This window comes from Equus przewalskii, chromosome 1, assembly GCF_037783145.1.
Source record: "Equus przewalskii isolate Varuska chromosome 1, EquPr2, whole genome shotgun sequence".
NCBI lineage: Eukaryota > Metazoa > Chordata > Mammalia > Perissodactyla > Equidae > Equus > Equus przewalskii.
In genome coordinates, this window is record NC_091831.1 from 109638999 (window position 1) to 109662877 (window position 23879).

Sequence of the window (23879 nt, forward strand, 5' to 3'; positions counted from 1 at the left end):
ACATCTTTACAACATTGTGTCATCCACTTCCAGACCATGGTATATTCCTCTAAAAATTTAGGTCTTCTTTAATATTTTTCAGTAATGTTTTTGAGCTCTCCATGTAGCTTTCTTCCATCTTTCCTCTTTTTCTGTCATTTTATTAAAGTATATCTAACATAGAATTCACAAATATTAACTCTACTAACCTGATTATTGCTGAGATATACTTCTATACGTGTAATCATCATTTAGGACAAGCCATAGAATATTTTCAGCACTCCAGCAGACACCTTTGTGTGACCTCCTGGTTGATACCCCCCAAAAGATAACCACTGTTCTGAGCTCTATCAACAGAGTTGACATTGTTTTTGAATTTCATATAAATGGAAGCATACAGAATATATTCATTTAAGTATGGCTTTCTCAATCAACTTTATATGTGTGATATTCATTCACATTGTTTTATGTTGCAAAGACTAATACTTTGCCCTATGGCTCAGTGGTTACATTCACACATTCTGCTGTGGTGGTCTGGGGTTCACTGCTTCGGATCCTGGGTGTGGACCTATGCACTGCTTGTCAAGCCATACTGTGGCAGGTGTCCCCCACATAAAATAGAGGAAGATGGACATGGATGTTAGCTCAGGGCCAATCCTCAGCAAAAAGAGGAGAATTGGCAGCAGATGTTAGCTCAGGGTTAATCTTCCTCAAAACAAACAAAAAAAAAACACTTCCTATTGTGTTATATTTTATATTTTTAATAGATATAGATCCTATTTATCCATAATTAGTGCAAATTTGTGTTGTTTTCAGTTGGAGTTATTATTAATAATGCTGCTGTAAATCTCATCATACATTTCTTTTGGTAAGCATAAGCACTTTCTACTCATAGATAAATACTCAAAAATTCTTGGGCAGTTATCTATCATCTATCTGTCTATTTCTCTGTCTGTATACTTATCTATATATCTAACTAGCCATCTATCATCTATTGGGTGCTACCTACTATAGTGTTTACATGTAGTTGGTATATGTAGTTGGTACTATGTACCTGTTACCAAAGTGATGTCTTCATTTACCCTTCCACCAGTAATATATGGATTTTAGCCATTAGTGTGAATGGATAGTGTAGTATCTCTTCAATTATTTTACTCATTTTGTCTTTACCTTATGTCATATTGGATTATTAATATTTTTCATAATTAGTTGTAAAAGTTCTTGATATGATTTAAATATGAGAAATTTGTTGAATCAATTTTATGGTAAATATCTTCTCCCTGTATGTGTCTTGTCTTTTTCATACTCTTAATATTGCACCTTGCTAAATAAAAATTCTTAATTTTGATAAAATCAAATTTATATTTATTTTTCATAGTTGGTGGTTTTTTGCTTTGTTTAGGTTTGCTTTTTTGGTGAATAAGATTGTCCCTGTGGTTAACATCTGTGCCAATCTTCCTCTAATTACTAAGTGGGATGCCGCCACACTGTGGCTTGATGAAGGGTGTGTAAGTCCACACCTGCAATCTGAATACATGAACCCCTGGCTGCTAAAGCAGAGCATGCGAACTTAACCACTATGCCACCAGGCTGGCCCCAAATGTTGGTGGTTTTGTGTCCTACTTAAGAAATCTTCTTGCTCTAAAGTCATTTTTCAGTGTTTACTTGTAGAAATCTCATTGTTTTTACCTTTCAGTTTTAGGTCTTATATCCATTGCAAGTGAACTTTTGCATATGGTGTGACATGGGCATAAAGATTTTTTGTTATAACATATGGTTGTCCAATTTACACAGCATTATTAACTGAGATGATCATCCTCATTTTTCCACTGAATTCCACTCATTCTTTTGTTGATTTTCAGCAGTTTTACTTTAATGCTATTTAGTGTTTTTTAGGATTTTGCTTTATTTTGTTTTGTTTTTCAACCTGCGTGGGATTCAGAGTTTCTTGAATACATGACTCAATATATTTCTATTATAGAAAATTTGTCGGCAGTATTATTTTGTTATGTGTATTTCGCTATCTCTTTTCTCTCTTTCTAGAATTATAGTTATACATATGTTAGGGCTTTCCACCATGCCCCATGGGCCTCTGGGTTTCCTTTCTGTATTTGTCATCTTTTTTTCTCTTTGAGCTTCCATCTGGGTATTTTACTGACATGTTTACCACTTCATTAATACTTTCCTTCCCTGTCCAACCTACTGTTATACTCATCTGAATTATTAATTTTAGTAATATTTTCTTTGCAAGAATTTCCACTTGATACACAGTTCTCTGTTAAAGCTCTTCACTGTGTCCTCTGTTTTGAATATGTTAATTACAATTACTTTAAAGACCATGTCTGACAATTCTAATTTCTAGATAATCATTTACTCTGTTCCTATTGTCCATTTAATTAGATTTAGTCATTTGGCCCTGTATCCTGCACTTTATAATTTCTTAAGTGTTTGTCATTGTTTATACAACTTTGTGGAGGATCTAGGGAATATTATTTTCCTCAAGATAGGATTTTCTGCTTTTCTTTCAGACATATATACCAGGAGAAGGACAACCTCATTCAATCAAGAATAAGTAGTTATGAGTTTGAGTTCCAGGCTGTTTAAAGACTGGCTTATTTTTGGAGTGTCTTTGTTCCTATGAAATAGACTTTCATTGTTTTCAACCCAAGTTGCAGTATATTTACCAAAACCTCCCCTTCACTGCTGAACGTGGAACTCAAATTTCTTCTCCCTAGCACCAGGCAACAAATGAAGCTTCTGTTTAGGTGATAAAAGATATAAGATAAAACTTATCTTCTTAATATCTGCTCATCGAATTTCTCAGCTTCTCACCCTTCCATAGCTTAGGATTTGACATGACAGCAAAACTTACACAGAATGCAGAGCTCCCTCGTCTGTGGCACGTTTTCTCTGAGGTCTTGGCCCATCAAGTTCTGACACACTAGCTGGTCTTGAGACAGCCTCAATGCCAAGTGCTGAAAATCGACAAATTTACGAAGGGGAAAACGTGGTGGGGAATATGTAATTTAGTGCCCTATTGTTTTTTTTCTCCCCAGGATCCTGGGTACTCAAGTTCTGGATGCCTTTGTTGCTCTCCAGGCCCTTCAAACAGTCGTGGATGGCTATTGTTTGTTTGTTTTTAAATAATAATAAATTATGATCTATTTTTGCAGTTCCTCAGAGACATAAATATAGGAATTGCTAGAGTGTCTAAAAGAACTTGATAGGCATTAGGTGATCAATAAATGGTAACCTAGTTTCTCTTTTCTAAAAAACAGCAAAGCACAGCTCTAACTCTGACTAATTAAATAGCATTTCAGGAGAGAAAAAAAACTCACCTGAAACTGAGTCAGGGTCTCCTTCTCTTGAGAAAGTGTAGGGAAGACAGAGCAAGTAGGGAAGAAAGAAGCCACAGTGAGCAGACTAGCCCACATCAGGCATTCCATGATTCAGTAAGGAAGTGAACATTTTACTCCATGAGACCATTAGCCTCCTTACCTGAGCCATTATTTTCTCACTTACCCACGCGAAAAGATCTGTTGATCCTTTCCCACCCCAGCGTTTTCTGTTACTGTCGCCTCTGGACTCAACCTTTTGGCTTAAGCTCTCTCTACTGTCTCCCTCTGTCATCCTCTGTGTGGTTCTGATAACTCCTCCCAAGCCACCCTCTTTCTGAGCGAGAAAGTCCTGGAAGAATGCAAACCCAGGAGATTCAAAGTCGTCTCTCTTTTCAAACTCTTGAGGTTCTCCCTTGAAGTTTTTGAAAGATGTCTCAGGTCAGAGGCGTTTTCTTTCAGAATCTATTCTTGCTGATTAGGATGCTTCCTCCTCTCCCACTCTCTAGAATCTGAATTTTTGCTTAGCCCAGGGAATGTGAGTGCAGAGACACTACTTTAGGGGGAAATTTACTCTGAGGACCAAAATCACTCTCTCTTCACCTGGCAAATGATAAGCGTTTACTCTGCGAAATAAAGAGTCACAGCTCTGGTGATCTCAGTCTTTCACATTAACTGCTGGTCTGCTGAGGTTTGGGCAAATGGCACTGGCAGGAGGGTCCTAGCAGGCTCTGCCCACTGCCAGATGCCCACTGAGGCTCTACAGAGGGCTGGGGACTCCTGAGGACATGGCCTGAGGTGCAAGGAGGCTCAGGGAGTGGAAGTTGCTAGAAAAGGCTTTTCTGGGATACCCATCAGTAGGATACACCCTGGCCTCTAGGAGCTCAATACTAATGTATCTGGTCAGGGAAAATCTCACCTCCTGCGGACAGTAAAGCTCTTATCAAGTTGTTTTGAACTTGGCCTTTTAGTTTGTCTTCACCTTAGACTTTGAGAATCCACTGAACATCAGCAACCCACTGCTTTTTCAAGACCCAGGATTGGTTTCAAGTGGGTGAGTGTGCTGAGAACAGGCAGATAGGGAATTTCAAAGGGATGGTGGACCATGCACAGTGTGTTCTTCTTGGCACAGGCGCACACACGGGCCCAGCTCTCCCAATCTCATCTCCACCCTGCCAACCCTTTCCTTCTACTCCTGGCACACAACAGCACCAACTCCTACAAAAGAGGCCTGCTCAAGCCCTGCATTGCAGCTTTGTGGACTACGGTTCCCACAATGCCCTGCAGTTCCTTCTGCTTCCTCCTTCTGCTCAGTCAGCTGTCTTGCCTCTGGCTGGTGTTGGGACAGAGTGTTGCCACTGCAGCTGGGGCCTGGCACTGCCTCTTTCATCTCTCAAATTCTCTTATTTTAACCTATGCCTACTTCTGAAGGGAAAAATGGTGTTCTTTGTTGTTTAAATATATTGAATGTGTGTTTACATTCATACCATTTATTTAGATATGTTTTCATATCATTTGCTCTTTTTTTCTACGTTTTGTATTTTCAAATCTAATTATTTCTTTATTTCTTTTTATTTTATGACTAAAAACCAAAGTAAGCCTTCAGATCACTGTCCACTAATAACTAGTTCTGTGACCTCATCTAAGTGCAAAGAAGTGGAGACTGTAATCCTCCATGTGCCCAGGGAGGAGAGGAGAGCCAGACGCTAGAAGTGCCTCCTCTGGTTTTAAACGTTGTCAAGGTTTTTGCAATCCTTTCGGAAAGTGATAAGGATATTCTTTGACCCAGTAATTCTATTTTTGGTGACTTGGACAATCATTCTGAGTAAATGTAACCATGCGTCCTCTAGGACTGGTTCAAACTGACCAGATCAAACTGATGATCTCATCAACAGAAGGTTAAAGTTGTTTTGCAGGGCCAAGCCAAAAAATGCAAGTCATTTAGCCAGAGCATGCACAGAAGAGAAAATTTTGACCAGAAATAACACCTAGAACCACAGATTCTCCCCTTGATGGAATCAAAGGACTGGGGCAGAACCAGAACTTGAAAGCTAGACTCTCTTCAGAATAAAGAGGTCTCTTTCCTAGGAAGATCCTGTGTTAAAATCCTTTCCACATCTTACCATCAAAGTTTAAAGCCCTCCAGGTAAAACTTGCCCTGCCAGTGCTTCCATACACCAGCCTGCTCCCCCTCTCATGTTAAGATTTTCTCCAAGCCCTGGATCATGAAGACAGATGTGAGTGCCTTGCCTACTGTCTCCTTGCAGGTCAACTTCACAATAAAGTCTTTTCTCGAAAGCTTGTGCCATGGTGTCAGCTTCTGTGCATACCAGGTGATGAGCACTTGCGCAGTAAAAATTTCTGGTGACCAGGAAGGGACTCGGTCCCGTGACCACCAGCCTGAAGCTCTTGAGCCCCCAGCAGACTGTGCAGTCTCTTCACTGACAGTAAGTGACCACCTAGAGGCTTGGCTGAACAGATTCCTGTTTCCCTCATTGGTACTATAGGCCTATGAGTACTATTTTTCTACTTTTGAAAGAAGAAACAGCTTCTGGACCAAGACTTCTCTGGGTTCGGGGTGAGTAACTTTAAGAAAGCAACTATCCCTTACTTCATATTTCTGGTTTGAACCCCTGGAAATACAAGTCTGACTTGTATTATGGGGAGTCTTGGCAGGCTGAGGCCTGAAACTTTTGCCTGACCACCCAAGTTAATTTGAGACAGTATAAAACCTTCATTTGTGAAGTTACTCCAGGTTTTGAATAATCCCGGTGATTTGCTTCTGAGTTACTCCTGGCGATCTGGTTCTGAGTTATTCCTGGAAATCTGGCTAGCATTCTGATCTATCTTTTATGAATGATTGTATTATGTTTTAATGTTTGTATAATTGAATTAGCTGTTTGGGGACAGAGTTTTTCAGTGACCATAGCAAACTCCCTTTAGAAGTTAACCTTATGAAGTTCTTCTGACTATGAAGAAAAGAGACACTGTTCCCTCTAGGCTTCTGGGACGTTCCCAGGTGACTGGGGATTTTATGGAGGTGTTGGGTGGTCTGTCTGTGATGTGCAACAGCCTCATAAGGACCCCCTTTAGAAGAACATATCTTATTGGGTTTTCATTGTTCACAGTGAAGTCAGCAGGAGCAGCTTATCAGAGGCTTACTTGTCTGAACTTTGTGGGTTCAAAAACATGTAAGGGAGAAAGCTGGCACCTTGGTTGGTCTTGGGGGAGTTGTTTCCATAAGCCCACACTATCAGATCCTAAACACTATCCCCTATGAAGACGTTGTTTGTTGTGGCCACCTTGGAAAAAAAAACCCTAAAATGGGGATAACTATAAATGACTGGGAAGATAACCTGGGATAATTTAAAATTACGTGGCCACTTTGGGATCTTTTTGAGCTTCCAAACCATGGAACAAAGAAATCTTTATTCTTTAAAGAGTTGGGTATACCACCTTCTGGAACAATTGCTCAGAACATAAAGCTGTAAATAATTACAAAGAGCAGTAAAATCATACTAACCTATTTCTTGTTCGGAGGGCTCAACTTGATAATCATCAGGTTGAGAGTACCAAAATATGATTGGCCAAAATGCAAGAATATTTTATTTTGTAGTCAGATATGGTCAGATAGAAACATGTGTTGCACTCCGTTTGTGGCTACGGGTCCTATTACACTGGTGTCAGCCCCAAGAGAATTGCATTGGCCATGAGAAGGAATGTTCCAATTAGATAAGATCATTTAAAAAGTGCACTTAAAAGCAAAGACTTCAAAATCTGAAATAGCCTTATTGGAAGTTTTGTTGCTAAAAGGTATTTAAGAATGTTATAAAAGGTATCTAAAAGAAAAAGGCTATTAGGTCATGGCTTTCCAGACACCCCCATAACCTACCTTCTAAGGAGGGTTCAATATGAGCTGCTTACAGCTAACAGAAGAGTTAAAGAGACTCAGAGATTTTCTGGTAAACTTCTATGCTAATGATTAATGGAGTTGTTCAATATTGCCAAGTATAGTTACTGTTTGTCCCTGATAAGACCTGGAAAGGTATTTGAAAGGATTTAGCCACATATGGTCAGAAATTTGGCCAAATTGGAAGCTGATATTCAGAGCCTGATAGGATTATTTTTGGCCTTATTCCCTAAGTTAAAATAAAACCAAACAGCCAGAGAGAAAGAAGCAAATTAGGGATGATGTAGTTGGACAGGTAGATCAACCTATAATGCCATTCAAGTTACAACTCAAATTCTGAGGAATTAAGAGCAACTGTCTTTATCTTAGAAATCCTTGCAAGACTGGAAAAGCAACTTCAGAAGCAGTTCAGATTCTGTCCATGTCCTTTATCTTAAAAAGCCTGTAACTTCTCTGGGAACTGTTATCTATCCCATCACCAATTCCTAAGAGTTAAAGATATAAAAAAAGGGAAAAAAGGAAGGAAAAACTGCCTATACAAATCCCTCACCCAAAATCAATCACCTTAAATGTCTTCTCCTTAAATCTTAGTAGAAAAAGCTTTAAAAATTTTTTGAAGTCATAACTAGTGAGGTTGTATTATTGTACCGATTCATGGCAGTAAGTTTAAAACAAAAACTGTGGAATCTCTGTGTATGTGTGTCTATATATGATACATATGTGATACTTTTTTTTACGTCAGGATGTTATAATTTATAAAAGAACTCTATGCAATTAGCTTAAAGTAAGAATTTATTTAACTGAAAGAGAAGCTAATCCAAATGTTTTTCAAGGTAACATGATATAAAATAATCTTTGGTAAATGGAAACTTATTTATGTTTGTTTGATTGAAAAACGAACGTGAATTGTCAACATTGGGTGTGATGAAGACATGCAGTCTGTATTCTATCTCAGTTTACTGGTAAAATAAGCTCATGCTATCTCTTTTACAAAACTTGTTAGCAAAAATAATAACTTAGAATGACAGTTAATTCTACCTAATGTCTCAGTAAGTCTTCCAGGCAACCTACATAATTATCGGGAACAAGAGAGATAAATAAATGTGAAAAAAAAAGTTTAGGGTAAACTTTTTAATAATAATTATGTGTTATGGTGTATGTATTTAAAATAACTTCTTCAAAATGTTTTTTGTAACATGAAACCTTAGAGTTCTGCTAAATTAAGTTAAATGATAAGATTTATTGATAATTTATAGGTCATTTCCACATAAAATATAGTATTATATATGAATTACTAAACATAGATTTATCTACATTTGGCTTCACATTACAGAGAAACTGGAGAAATACATGGGTTTTATTAACAAACATGTTTTCTGTCACACAGAAATTTTCTACAACAAAGAATGTTTCTAGATGGTATTTGTGAATCTGTCAATCCACAGGATGTCAATATAAAATAATTAAAGAAAGTAAGATGTATGTTTCAAGTAAAGAAGATTCAAGGAATAGAGATATCTATCTTTGTTTTGTTAAGAAAGATAAATTTGTCCTAAAGTTCTAGGAAGGAAGACAAAAGCATAGGCCAAATTCTAAATGTAAAAAAAAGTTATAGAACATTTGTGGAAGAGGAATCCTGAGGAAAGAGTTTTGTGCATGGGCAAGTTAGCTAAGACTAAAATGAATTCAATTAAATGCCCAAATTTTAATATCAAAAGTAAGCTGGTAGAAAAATTAAATTTTGATTTCTTTCTCTTGAAAGAATAATTTTCCTACATTTTCAGTCTGCTCTTGATACAGAGATTATAAAATGTCTCTCTCCCTTTCAGTAAGTCTCTCTAAAAGATAGAAATTCAGTGTTTTGTCAAAATAATTTCCTATATTCGAGAGGATGAATTCTCTCTTTTAAGAGAACTAAGGTTTTTGTAACAGTTTATCTCTGTATGTTTGCCTTTACCACCTTCTATTGGCACTTTGGTTAAATAGATAAGTAAGCATTGTTTCCTGTTTGACCAAGTGTTTTAAAATCTTTGGATATTTTTGACAAATTCCCCCAAATTAACATTCTAAATAAGGTCTTTCTTTTGACCTGAAAGTAACTTTGAAAATTTCCAGTGGGTCCCTGAGACATCTCAGAGAATTTGTTCTCTCTTTCTATGAACAGCAAAATACTAAACTAATTATGCTTATTTTTTATGCTAAATTACATGGGAATCATTGTCAAATAAATGATGATAAACCTTCTTGAGTTATATTATGTTGGTCAGTGTTATTAATCTAAGTGTTTTAAAAATTTTGTAGCATTTCTAAAATTGTGATCATCCACCCTGGTTATCAGTCATAATTCTAGTTACTTTAAATTGTTATGTGTCACAGAAATAACCAAATTTCTTTGTCAATTGCTATTTTTAGTCTCTTGGATATGGAGATGTGTAAATTACAGAACTCTAACAGAGAAAATTATGGCTTCATGAAACTGCTAACAGAAGATCAAAATCAAGAATTGATTACATGGGACTGAATGAACTGATGAGGATGATTATAATTTATATGATTTTTTGTTTAAAATATTGTTGAATTTGTTTTGTTTTTCCAGATTGAAGGAAACTTCTCTTTTCTTTTAAGCTAAATATGACTTACAGCAATTTGGTATATTATGCATTTGTAAGTCGAATTGAAATCTTTATCTTTTTCTCCCTAAATGATCCCTGCCTAATTTGAAAACTCTTGATGAATGAGTATGCTTGTTTTTGTGGCAATATAGTTAATTGCATAGTTTCAATAAGAACCTATTCTCCTTATAACAGAGCACAATTGGAAAAATTGGTTATATTACCAGGTTTTGACTGGAATGTCTTATTTGAGAGAAACCTGCATAGACTCAAGTATAACCAAACAGCTTTAAGGAACAAATAAACCCACTTGGAATTTGGCCTCGTACCTTGCTTACAAGATTCCTTGGAACCTTACCAGATGAGTAAAGAAGGTCACTTCCTGCCAGGTACAAGAACCTCAGGATATTTGAGGAACCTCGAGAAGAGAGGAATTCACTCAAATGTATAGGTATTGCAGACAGAGGCTGGTGACAAGTCCTTGGCTTGGCTTTCCTGGCCATGAGAGGTCTTTAAAGTTCAGTCTGAGATTCCTTATAAAAAGTTCCAGCAAAGCAGATTTAAAAGAGCCTATACGACCAACCACTATTCTTGCAGTACTTATGTAAATAATTGGGCCACGTTTTTTGAAGTGACCTATTTTGCAAATCAATTAGTCTTGATTTGACTATCCTTGGTAAAAATGAGGGTGATTTTAGAGAGAAAAAGTTTGTTTCAATAGAAACTATAATACACATTTGTGGATATAAGTTTCTAGTTCTATTAATTGTTTTTGAGGGGTTTTTTTTCCACCTGTAAACTGGACTGGATCCTGAATTCTTCTCGTCTCCTGAAATATTCAGCTACAAATCTCGAAGGTAACACTTTCAATTTTTCCATCTCTTTCATTTTGGATCATTGAGAACTGAAACTACCCTTTTTCCTGAAGCTCTGCAGACTAAATATGGCTAAGTTGATATAAACTTAAGTGTCGTTACCATGATAGCCCATATTTACAGAATAGTCATGCCCATTGCTATGTGAGCCACTTAGACGGATACCTGAACATGTGACGACATCATAAGAGACATTTCAAACTTCTAGAGATTCTTTGATCCTGAAATCTAGAAATTTTCTTGATGGCTGTGGCCTGGGCTCAGGAATTGTTTTATAATGTGATCCAACCATTAACTTTGTGTTTCTTTCTGTTTCTGTAAAAGTATTTCTTATTAAGTACCTAGTTACTTGCTCACACTGTATAGTCTAACATTGGGAGTCCACCTGCATCACCACCTTCTCAAATGAATTTCACTAGACCCACCTATCATCAGGAACAAGAAACTGGTTCACTGAGATGGAACAACCTATGCCTCTTAGCAGCAGGAAGTAGTTAGTGGGGTCATCACCCCATTTCCCTCAAGAATGAGGAATAAACAAAATGGGGGATTTGTATGCACAGGCTCTCTAGGACCAGTTCAAACTGACCTCACTTTGTCAACAGAAAGTTAAAGTTGTTTTTCAGGGGCAAACTGAAAAAAATGCAATTCGTGTAGTAGGAACGTGCACAAAGGGGAATGTCTTGACCTGAGCTAACACCGGGAAGCAAAGATTCTCCTCCCCATGGAAACAAAGGGCCAGGACACAACTGGAACTCAAAGCTGGACTCTTATTAGAAGCAAAGAGCCCATTTTCTAGGAAGATCCAGTGTTAAAAACCCTTCCACAGCTTACCATCCATGCTTAAATTTCTCCAATCAATACCTGCCCAGGAAGTGCTTCCACATACAAGTCTGTCCCTCATAATCTCTTAAATTTTGCCCCAAGCCCTGGACTTGGAAGACAGATTTCAGAGCCTTGCCTCCTGTCTCTTTGTTGGTCCACCTCACCAAAATCCTTTTCTTTTCTCAAAAGCTGGTCCCATGATGATGGCTTCTGTGTGCATCAGGTGGTGAGCTCTTTCTGAGTAACAGAAACATCCCTACACCCCAAACAGCAAAAGGTATCTTCTTTGATTTCCCATAACCTGGATATTGATCTGCAAAAATCCACATCACATTATTTTTTCATCATGTGTTTCTGTGTCTGACCTTCACACTAGTCTGTGAGATCTTTAACACATGACTAGGATCTTATTTAGGTTTGAACCTCAAGCCATAGAAATGCACAAAATTAACCAACAGTTTAAGTTGGAGAATAAATATCTATACTGGGAGGCATTTATATGTGCCAAAACCCAATCATTTGCCGTGCCTTAGATATGTAGAGCTGGTAGAGAAGTCTCTGAGATGTCATGTAAGAAGATATTTCACATATGAGCTTAATCTTCATTTGTGTTTGAAAGATTGGTAAGTAATATGGACTGACAGGAAGGTTGATATTAGATGCTGCCTTTACCTGGATCTTCTAGTTCACAGACACTGGCTGGCTCAGTGAACCAACACTGACTGATATGTATCTATGAGTTCAAGTCAACCAGCAATGTGGTCTATAATCACACTTGTTGTCCTTTGTCTGCTTTCTAGTGGAACCTGAGAGGAAGGGAGATGGGGTGCACACAAATATTAATATACGGCATCTTTTATCCTTCCCACCACCCTTACCTGAGGTTCTGATTTGAAAGTCAGCTTACCCAGTCTTCTTGAATACACAAGGACCCTTAAATCTGTGAAGTCATTATTGGCCCCCTGGGATTGTGGTCTTGCCTTCCAATAGCTTGTATCCCACTCTAACCCAGTCAGACCATTAGGAACCATGGTCATGCCTCAGGTCTGACTCTGGGTTTGTTATTATTTGAAGACACCTGCTCCTTTCCCATGCCATAGATAGTAGTAGGTTCCTCTTTGTGTATAAGTGTTGACCCATAGTCCTCCTAAAAGCTAGAGAAGACCAAACAGGCTGAGAGCCTTACAGTGTGCAAGACTAAGTGGATAGGTTGGCGTGCAGATCTGAACCTGATTCCAATGCATTCAATCCCCAGATTGGTCTCTATTTCCCAACCCTTAAATGTCTCTCTTTTCCCTACCAGTATAATCCTGAGGTCCTGGCATGAGTCTAAGGGAATATATTGAAATACAGGTAGTGTGATTCCAGGTGCAGCAGAAAATGTAAGGAGGAACACAGATGAGAATGCATATTGTATATATAGAAGTGGTAAGAGACTAGAGAGAGTGGAGCAAATTGTTTCCACTGGAGATAGTACAAGTTCAGGCTTGAAAGGTAGGTGGGAGCTATGTCGTGGAACTCCTTGGATGCTAAGTTAACAGAGTGTGAATTTACCCTGCAGAGAAGAAGTTACTCTTGTGCAGTTCATAGAACCCGAGATTGTTACTAAGCCTGACTTGGTTCTTTGAATCCTAGTTCTATCACTTATCCTCTATGTGGTTCTACAAGTGGCTAATTATTCTAAACCTCATTTTCCCTCTGCAAATTGAGCACACAGTTTTTGATGAATTGTTAAGACTAGAGTCAATGAATCTAAAACAATGAGCCCAGTACCTGACAAAGAGAAAATATTTACAATGGGCTAAATTTTCACTGAAAATTAGGGAGAATTTGTGGATAAGAGGGGTGTCTTAGGAAGAATAACTTAACTGTTGACTGAGTGGGATTGTAGCTGTAGCATATTACAAAGACAAGGATCATCAATCAACACATCTATATGATAATGAGGAACTAATTTATGGACTAAGGCGGGGCCTAATGAAAGGAAAAAGAAGGAAAAAAAGGTATTGCTCTGTATGTGTGCCTCTCATGTACACATGCAGTCCTACACCTGATTCACAGGAGGAAGGTTAATTCGGGAATTTTCTATAAAGAAGTCATACTGAAAACAACGAGTACTTAAGACCCACCCCAAGCACAAAACAGACACTGCTAAGGTCAGGAGGAAAAAATAACAAAGGACACAGATATGCATATCTTGAGACTGAGGTGGTAGACAAAGATACACAGACACACACACTTTTCTCAGGGATGTAATGTTACCCCAGTCTCTAAGGAAGTGGCATCAGGTCCATACACTTAAGTAATCCCTGCTCCCAGATCCACACTTGTGGTTTTCCCATGTTACCACCAGGTGGGGCCCACATTTCAATACATCTGCACTACTTTTGGAGATAAGTTCAAGAAGAAACTCAGGGCTATTTCCTGTCTACTCGACTGAAGAAATCTTGCATGACAATTTACACAGCTAGAATTTGTAAAAAGATCTAAAAGCAGGACTATACGGCTCCCATAATTCCCTAGAACGTAGGCCAATTATCACAGAGAGCTAATAGCAGCTCTCTTGGAGTAATTAACTGGAGTAAATTAATAACCAATCTTTGTTTTCTGAAGTCACTTTGTTTATGTCTGCTTCTTGTGCAGAAGCTTCTCCTTATCCCAATGACAAATCCATATATTAATATTTTTTTTTTTTTAAAGATTTTATTTTTTCCTTTTTCTCCCCAAAGCCCCCCGGTACACAGTTGTGTATTCTTCGTTGTGGGTTCTTCTAGTTGTGGCATGTGGGACGCTGCCTCCGCGTGGTCTGATGAGCAGTGCCATGTCCGCGCCCAGGATTCGAACTAACGAGACAGTGGGCCGCCTGCAGCGGAGCGCGCGAACTTAACCACTCGGCCACGGGGCCAGCCCCATATTAAGTACTATTTTAATGCTAAACAGCACGACTTTCAGGAAAAATAACACTTAGTTACTTTTAAGGCAAAATTAAATCATCTGCTCTGAACATTCTAATTTCAGGAAAAGAGAAGAGGCGAGAAGAGGAGACAAGCTGAGAAGAGAGGAGAGAACAGGAGAGGGACAGAATGACGTTGGTAATGTGGTGCCACCATCTTCTAATTGGTGATATCCCTTGAGATTTCCTCAGGATCACTTTATTTGCTTACTGAACTTTTTATGCAAGTAAAATAGACATACAAAAGTGTATGTATCATAAATGTGCCGTTCCATAAAAGTTAACAGCACCTGCAAGCTTCCCTTAATATAAATTTTTATCATATACAATATAATCTTGTTTGTTTTGCTTCCTTTGATGAATATTAACTTTATGAATTTCATTCTTATAGTGCGTGAACAGTTACTGTTCCCTTATTCTCACAGCTATATAGTATTCCACTATCTCAATACATTGGAGTTCCCATTTATCCATTCAACTGTTAATGGACCTGTGTGTAGTTTCAAGTTTTGTACCATTACAAATAGTGCTGCTATGAACAGTTTTGCATGTCTTTTTGTGAATGTATTCATGCATTTGTGTTGGCTATACAAATAAGGATAAGATTTCTGTATTATGCACTTGTTCAATTTTAGAGAATATTGCTAAATACTTTTCCAAAATTACTATGTCAATTTACATTCCTCTAAACAGTATATAAGAATTCCAGTTGCTCTAAATCCCTGCCAACACTTGGGTCTTTCCCCCTGCTTTTCATTACAGCAATTCTGGTAAATGTATTTTGTGGTTTTAATATAAATTTCCTTGATAACTAATGGAGTATAGCATTTTTCACACATATATTGACCATTTTGAAACTTTGTTTTTCAGCACTCTTTAATTCTATTAATGATTTTTAACTGGATTGCCTTCCTCTTTTCTTATTATTTGTAGTATAATATTTATTTACATATTCTGGATATAAATCATCTGTCAGAAATTATGTATTGCAAATAATTTCTATCAATCTATAGATCTTACTTTCACTGCTTAACGGAGTCTCTTGGTAAACTGACGTTCTTGATCTTAATAAGATCTACATATCCTTTTCCTATTATAATTATTCCATTTTGTGTCCTATTAAACAAGTCTTTGCTAAACATAAGACCACAGAGATGTTTTCTTTAAGATGCTTTGTGGGGTACATTCACAATGAGGTTTACAATCCCTCTACACAGGTTTTTGAGTATAGTGTGAGCTAGAGATTAAACTGCATTTTTTTCTGTGTGGATATCCAGAATGACTCAGCAACATTTATTGCTGAGAATACTCTTCCCCAGTGAACTACAGTGTCTTCTCTGTCATAAGTCAGGTGATTGTCTATGTTTGGGTCTGTTTCTGAACTTTATTCTATTCTTTTGTTAGTTTGTCTATTCTTGTGCCACACTCACACTATCCTAATTACTATAGTTTTATAACAGATCATGATAGCTGATATTATAAACCCACTCATGTGGTGTTTTTCAAGATTTCCTTTGGCTCTTCTAATCCTTTTCCATTCCCATGAAGTTCTAGAAACAGTTTGTCAAAATCTACCCATGCAATTTTGCTGGGATTGATTATAATTATGTGAAATCTATAGATTACTTGGGAAGAAACTGAAATCTTTACAATACTGAGACTTTCATTAATGAACATGGAAACCCCTCTAATTATTTGAGAGTTCTTTTAGCATCACTCTCTAGTTTTCCAAGTAGAGGTCTCATATATAAATCACTAGATTTATTCCTAGGTACAGTATTTGATGTGTTTTAATACCATTTTTAATAGTATCATTTAAAAATATCTGTTTTCCATTTGTTTGTCACTAGTGTGTTGAAGTACAATTGTGTTTTGGCTCCAATGGCCTTGAAAAAGTTTTTTTCAGTTTTGTTACAAACCCATCATGCCATCTGCAAGTAAGGCAAGTTTTATTTCTTCTTTTCTCATCATTAGACCTTTTATTTCTTTTTCATACCTTATTGTATTTTCTAGGCTATCCATAAAATATTCAATAGAAGCAGTGGTGTTAGACGCCCATGTCTCATTATTGGTTTGGAACGAAAGCTTTGAACAATCCATCAAGTGTGATCTTTGCTGTATGATTTTTGTAGATTTTTAAACCCAAATTAATCATATTCCATTTTATTTGTAATTTGTTAAGTATTTTTATCTTGTATGGTTGTTGAGTTTGGGAAAATGATTTTTCTTCACTTAATCATATGATTTTTCTCCATGTTTCCTATTTATGTGGTGAATTTGTCAATTGATTTTTGAATGTTACAACAATATTTCATTCCCAGACTTAATAACACTTGGTCATTGTGCATTATACCTTTATTACTGATTCTATTTGCTAATGACATTTAGGTCTTTTTTAAATTGTGTATACATGAAAGCAATTAGTGTATAATTTTCTTTTCGGTAATGATTTTTGTCTTCATTTGGTATCATATTATATGACATCATTAAAAGACCTGAGAAGGCTTTCCTGTTTTCCATAAAAACTTCATGAAAGCTTGAGGATGTCTCTTTTGGAAATATTTGATATATTTCATTAATAAAGCCACCTGGATCTGAAAGCTTCCTTGTGGCAAAGTCTTAAATAAAGTATTATTTTATTTAATATATTAATTAATATTTAATTTATAGAAATGAATTGGTTAATTTATTCAAATTATTTATTAATTTATCTATACAATTTTTAAGGTATTAGCTTCTTAATATACAATTATATATTAATTAATATATTATATTACATATTATAATTTTAATGTGTATGTTATATATTTCTTGTTTATATTTTCTATATTATAAATATACGCACATGTGTATTTATGTGTTATATAGTAAATTAATATATTAATTTATTAATGTGTAATTTATTAAGTATTACTTTCTTTAATATATATTGGCTTATTCAAAATTCTCTTTCTTCTGTCAGCTTTGGTGAGTTGTATTTTTCAGAAATTTGTCTATTTCATTCAAAAGGTCATATTTATTTTCACAAACATTTTATAATATATTATTTTAATTTTTGCATGTTAGGAGCAAGGGTAATGACTTTCTCTGTTTTATTCCTGGCAATGATAATTTGTGTCTTTGTTTATCAATTTTTCTATCTTTTCATTGAACCACCTTTTGACTTTCTTAACTTTTTAAATATACATACCCGTGAGTGTGTGTGAGTGTGTTGAATTCCTATGTTTGTTAAATGTTCCAATGCCTTCTGCTTTTATCCTCATTACTTTTTATTCTACTTTCCTTATGCTTGATTTGGTTTTGCAGCTACTTAAATCATTCACTTTCAACCTCTCTTCAAATATGCATTAAAGACTATAAATTATGCTTGTGAGCACTCTGTTTTTGCATTGAAAATTGCTACTGATTTATTTTTATCTCACAACAGTAATTTTGTGCCGTGATATGAAGAACCCAAGTCTTGTTTCTTTGCTTCTCCTTGGACCTAAAAATTGATCAATAGACTGAGGTGAAAGTGGCTTTTCACTAGTGCCAGGTTATCGTTTGCTCAGGGCTTTGAGGCTTGCCTGTTTTTATTATCTTTGAACAGCTTTTGAATCCATAGTTATGTCACACTCTCAGTCCTGGTGTTGGCAATCTGTAACTTCTCTTTGTTATTCCTGATCAGGCTGCCTAGAGTATTTTCAATTTTATTCGACTTCTTAAAGGTGAGCTTTTATATTTCATTGTTTTTCTGATTTTTTTTCAATTTTGTATTTCATAGAATTCTACTCTGATCTTTACTGTTTTCCTTTCCTTTGCTTACCTTGAGTTTAATTTGCCTTTCTTTTACTAGACTCTTCAGATGGAACCTGAAATCTTCGAATTGAGCCTTTTGCTAATATAGGTCATTAGCGCTATAATAACCCCTTAGTACTGATTTAGCAGCATGCCACAATTATTAAGGGTAGGTTTTTGTTTTCATTTAGCTAAAATATACTCCAATTCTCCTTTGGTTACTTCTATGACCCATAGGATTTATAGAAATATATTTATTAGTTTATAATTATTTGGAGATTGTCCAGACATGTCGTTGCCATTGATTTCTAATTTAATTTCATTGTGGTCAGAGAATATACTTTTTATGACTTGAATCTTTTTAGATTTGCTGTTGGTTTTCTGCCTTCAAATATGGGCTTTCTTGGTAAATTTTCCCCGTTCACTTAAAAATATGTATTTTTCTGGTTTTTGGGTGGGCTTGTTCATAAATGCCAACTAGGTCAACTTGGCTGAAGGCATTGTCCAAGTCTTCTGAATGCTTACTGATTTTCTGTTTACACGTTCTATCATTTTTGAGAGAAGGATATGGAAATATCTGATGATAATTTTGAATTTGTCTATTTCTCCGTGCAAATTTATTAGTTTTTGCTTCATATATTTTGAAACTCTGTTAAGTGTTTGGGATGTGTTATGTTCTCCTGATGAATTGACTCCTTCCTTTATCATTATGAAATGACCTTTTCATGACCATGATATATGCTCTGAAATCTACCTTGCTCGATATTAAGATAATCACTACAGCTTTCTTTTGAATAGTGTTACATTTAACTTTTTTGTGTCTTGTTGGCAGTACATGGTTGAGTCTTGCTTTTGTATCCAATCTGATATTCTCTTCCTTTTACTTGGGGCATTTAGACCATTTATATATAATATAATTAATTATTATATTAATAAATAATTAATATAATATAATATATAATTAGAGTTTGCTTTAAATCAGCCAGCTTACTCTGTTTTCTATTTGTCTCATCTGTGTATTATTCTCTTTCTTCTTCCTGCTATGCTGTATGAAATTTTAAAAATAATTCATTGATATAAAAATGCATATGATATAAAATTACCTATTTCAAAGCAGATAGTTCAGTGGCATTTACTACAGTCAAAACGTTGTGCCACTACTACCTCTGTGTAGTTTCAATATGTTTAATTACCGTAAAATAAACCCCATACTCATTAAGCAGTTACTCCTCATTCCTTCTCTAGCAACCACCTATCTGTTTTCTGTTTGTATTGGTTTACCTATTACAGATATTTCATATCAATGGGATCATCAAATATGCAACTTTTCCTGTCTCACTTCTTTGACTTAGCATTGTGTTTTTGATGTTCATTTACACAGTAGAATGTAACAGTACTTCATTCCATTTTATGGCTTAATAATAGTCTATGTATGGATGTACCATAACTTGTTTAAATATTCACTTGTTAATTGCCATTGTGATTGCTTCCACCTTTTGCCTATTGTGAATAGTGCTGCCATGAAAATTTGTATGCAAGTATTTAGGTACCTGTTGTCATTACTTTGGGAATATACCTAGGAGTGGGATTTCTGGGTAATAGGGTAATTCTGTGTTTAACACTGGAGAAAATGTCAAACTGTTTTCCACAGTGGCTGTACCATTTAGCACTTGCACCTGCAGTATCAAATTTCTCCACATCATCACCAACACTTGTTACTTTCCATTTTCTCGATTGTCACCATCTTAGTGAGTGTGAAGTGATATCACTATGGTTTTAGATTGAATTTTCCTAATCAGAAATTATGCTGAACATCTTGCTGTGTACTTATTGACCATTTTTATAGATATATTTTTGGGAATTATCTGCCCAAATTCTTTACCAATTTTTAAATTGGGTTGCTTGTCTTGTTGAGTTATAAAAGTTCTTTACATATCCTGGATACTAAACCTTTATGAGATGCAATTTGCAAATATTTTCTTCTGTTATAGGGGTTGTCTTTTTCACTCTCTTCAATTGTGTCCTTTGTTGTACAAAAAGTTTAATTTTCATGGTCTAATTTTAATTATCTGGCTTTTGTTGTCATGTGTTTGTTGTTATATCTAAGAATCCATTGCCAAATCTAAGGTCTTGAAAATTTACCTGTGTTATCTTCTTAGAGTTTTATAGTTTTAGCTTTTGCATCTAGGTCATTGATAAATTTTGAGTTAATTTTTGTTTATGGTAAGAGGTATGTGTCCAATTTCAGTCTTTTGCATGTGGATATCCAATTGCCCCAGCACCGTTTGTTGAAGAGGCTATCCCTTCCCCATTGAATGGTCTTTGAACTCTTGTCAGAAGTAAAATGACCATATGTATGGGTTTACTTCAGGACTCAGTTTGATTCCATTTGTCCATATGCTGGTGCCATACCTTATAATCCCTCGTATTTCTGTAAGGTCAGTCATGCTGTTCAGTCTTCCATTCTTGATTTTATTAATTTAAATCTCTCTCTGTTTATTGTTCATTCAGGCTAAATGTTCATAAATTTGGTTGATATTTTCAAAGAATGAACTTTTACTTTCTCTAATGTTTGTCTGTTGTCTATTTCATTTTTTTCTGCTTCAATCTTTATTATTTTCTTCCTTGTGTTTACTTTGAATTAACTTGCTCTTCTTTTATCTTGTTTTATAATGTTGAACTTTAAATTATTGATTTGCGATATAATATAGGCATTTACAAATCTAAAATTCCCTATAGGCAATGCTTTATCTGTAGCCTAGAAATTTTGGCATGTTCTATTTTCATTTTTATTGATCTCAAAATACGTCTTAGTTTCCCTGTGAGTTATTCTTTCACCCATTTTGGGGGGGCGGTTTTGAGCATGCTATTTAATTTTTACATATTTGTGAATTCCTCAAATATCCCTCTGTTATTGATTTCTAATTTAATTACACTGTGGTAGAAAAACATATTTTGTATAAATCAATCCTTTTCAATTATTGAGATTTGTTTTGTGACCTAACTTATAGGCTATCAACATCTCTATGCACTTCAGAAGAATGTGTATTTTTGTGTTGTTGGGTGGAGTGTTCTACAGATACATGTTAGGATTGGTTGGTTATGGAAATTTTCATCTTCTATTTCCTTGTTGATCTTATGTCTAGTTGTTTATCCTTATTGCATCTTTATCTTTCTGCTCCTAAGACTGGATAATCTCAGCTGACCTATCTTCAAGTTGACTGATTCTTTCTCCTGCCAGCTCAAGTCTGCAGTTGAGTACTTTAGTGAATTTTTTATTTTACTATTTGTACTTATTAGATCCAGAACTTCTATTCTTTTAAAATATTTATCTATTTATTGATATTCTCCATTGGATGTGACATCCTCCTCATAGTCTCCTTTTGCTTTTTAGACATTTTTTTTTTAATTTCTCCAAACATAGCTGGTTTAAAATCTTTGTCTATTAAGTCCAATGTCTGGGATTTCTCAGGGACAGTTTCTATTGACCACATGTTTTCCTATGTATGGGCTGTACTTTCCTATTTATTTGCACGTCTTGTTACCTTTTGTTAAAAACTGAATATTTTATATCATATAATCAGGCAACCGTTGAAATCAGATTCCACCCCCAGACTTTGCTGTTATTGCTTTTTGTTAAGTGACTTTCCTCAATAGATGCTTTAAAATCTGTGTCCTTTCTTTTGTGCAACCCTGAGCTCTCTGTATTATTAGCTTAGTGACCAGATAATGATTAGATGGAGACTTCCTTGGATGCCTTGAGACAGTAACTCTCCCAGTCTTTGTTAAGGGGATTTGTGGTGTGTTGGTGTACACCGTCAAGACTCAGACAGCCAGCTCACAAACTTGCCTTAGTTTTCAATTCTTGCCTGCACAGAGCCTCAAAGTCATCTAGAAGTGAGAGCTTAAGGTCTTTGCAGGTCTTTCTTGAGATGAGACTGTGCATAGCCCTGGCCATGCACACTGCCTTTCACAAAATGTGGCCCTCTAAAGTCCCACAATTATGTCACAGCTTTTCAATGGCATCTAGAGACATCTCATTGCCAAGTTTTTCTTTTTAAGTTTTTGTTCAGCCTCTTGTTTGCCCCAACTTGTATCACTACCTCAGGCAGCAACAATATGAAACGATATCTTTGATTTTGTCTTTCTTTTGACAATTGGATTCAGAGAAAATGTTGTCTATATGAAGAGAGATCATGTCAAATAAAGACAAATTTGAGTATGGAGCTTTTGAGGAAGCTTTCGCACAAGGCAAAATAGTGACAGCTCTCTGGGTCAGGGCTTGTGGATTGCTCCAGTCACATTCTGCCCCTTCCAGTGACTGCTTGCCTGCTGGATTTGTTTACTACAAATACAATCCATTGCATGGCTCTTTATTTTTAAGGCTACTGAGAAGCTGATGAGTGAGGGATAGAAGAAGGGCAAATGCAAATGTCCAAACACTTACTGTTTTCTTAGCATTCAGTTGTTTTTCTTAAATAAACACTCTTTGGAATATTGCAAGCTTTCAGTTATTTACAATGTCCTGAAACTTTTGTTTTTGATAATTTTTTGCCAGTGTTTTCATTGGTTTGATGGAAGAACAGATTTTCAAATGTCTTTCCTCCTCCATTCTGCTCTGTGGTTTTCAGCTCACTTCTCTGTAGTTTCTTCCCCTCTTGAATGTTCTCTCTCAACTTCAAGCTGTTCAGGTGGTCAAGAACTCTGACTACTTTCTTCTATGTATCTTCTAATATGACTGTGATTTCTACTTGGCTCCTGTTCGCTTGCCCTCTGAAAAATTCCCATAAGGAACAGTCCAGGGTGAATTCAGACATAACCTTGTGTGCTTGCTTTCTCCCAAAGATCACAGACCATCAATTATTCATTTATTGTGTATTTCTCAATGTTTAAATCATTTTATATATCTTAGTCAGCTTTTATAGTTGTTTTGTCAAGAAGATTAGATTAGTGCAATATGAGTTAATCTATCATAGCTAAAACTATAAGTGTAGCTGCCCTTGAATTTTCTTTTCTTATTTTCTTTACAGGGAACTGGTTAAATGGACTTGGCACATCCACACAAAGGAGTATTTTGCAACCTTAGAAAGAGAGGAATGTTTACAACTACTTATAGAAGGTGATTTCCAGAACGAATTATTAATTATAAAAAGTACAGCAAATGGCAGTGCTTTTTACAGTAATTAAATTCAATTTCCCTCTCAAGGTCAACTTTTGCCACTGCTATTCTTGAATTCTATAATCCCCTTTGATATCATGGAGCTCAATTCCCTGGAAAATATCCCTCTATGCTTGCCTCGTGTAGGTTATGAGAATGCCTAGCAAGATGCATATGTAACAGAGAAGTAGGAAACCACCTTATTGAAATTTCTATGGTTCCAATAGTCAGGAATAGTGGTTCTCAAACTTCTTCATATGAGGAAGCATTTATACACTCTTAAAATTGTTGAGTATCCAAAAGAACTTTGTTCATGTGGGTTACATCCATTAATATTTACCATATGGTAAATTAAAATTGAGAAAATAAAAAGCTGTGTTTTCATTTGTTTAAAAATAGTAAACATCATATGTTAAAATAAATATTTTTTATAAAGTGGCTATATGTTTTAAAAA

The 23879-nt window shown here is 35.8% G+C and overlaps 1 long non-coding RNA gene across 1 annotated transcript; it reads left to right on the forward strand.

The window, feature by feature from the left end:
• The first annotated feature begins 5240 nt into the window (after positions 1-5240).
• Positions 5241-23879, forward strand: LOC103562082 (uncharacterized). The gene is made up of 5 exons (XR_547618.2): positions 5241-5460; positions 5582-5892; positions 14555-14628; positions 16340-16426; positions 23297-23879. It is a non-coding gene; the product is annotated as an uncharacterized lncRNA (long non-coding RNA).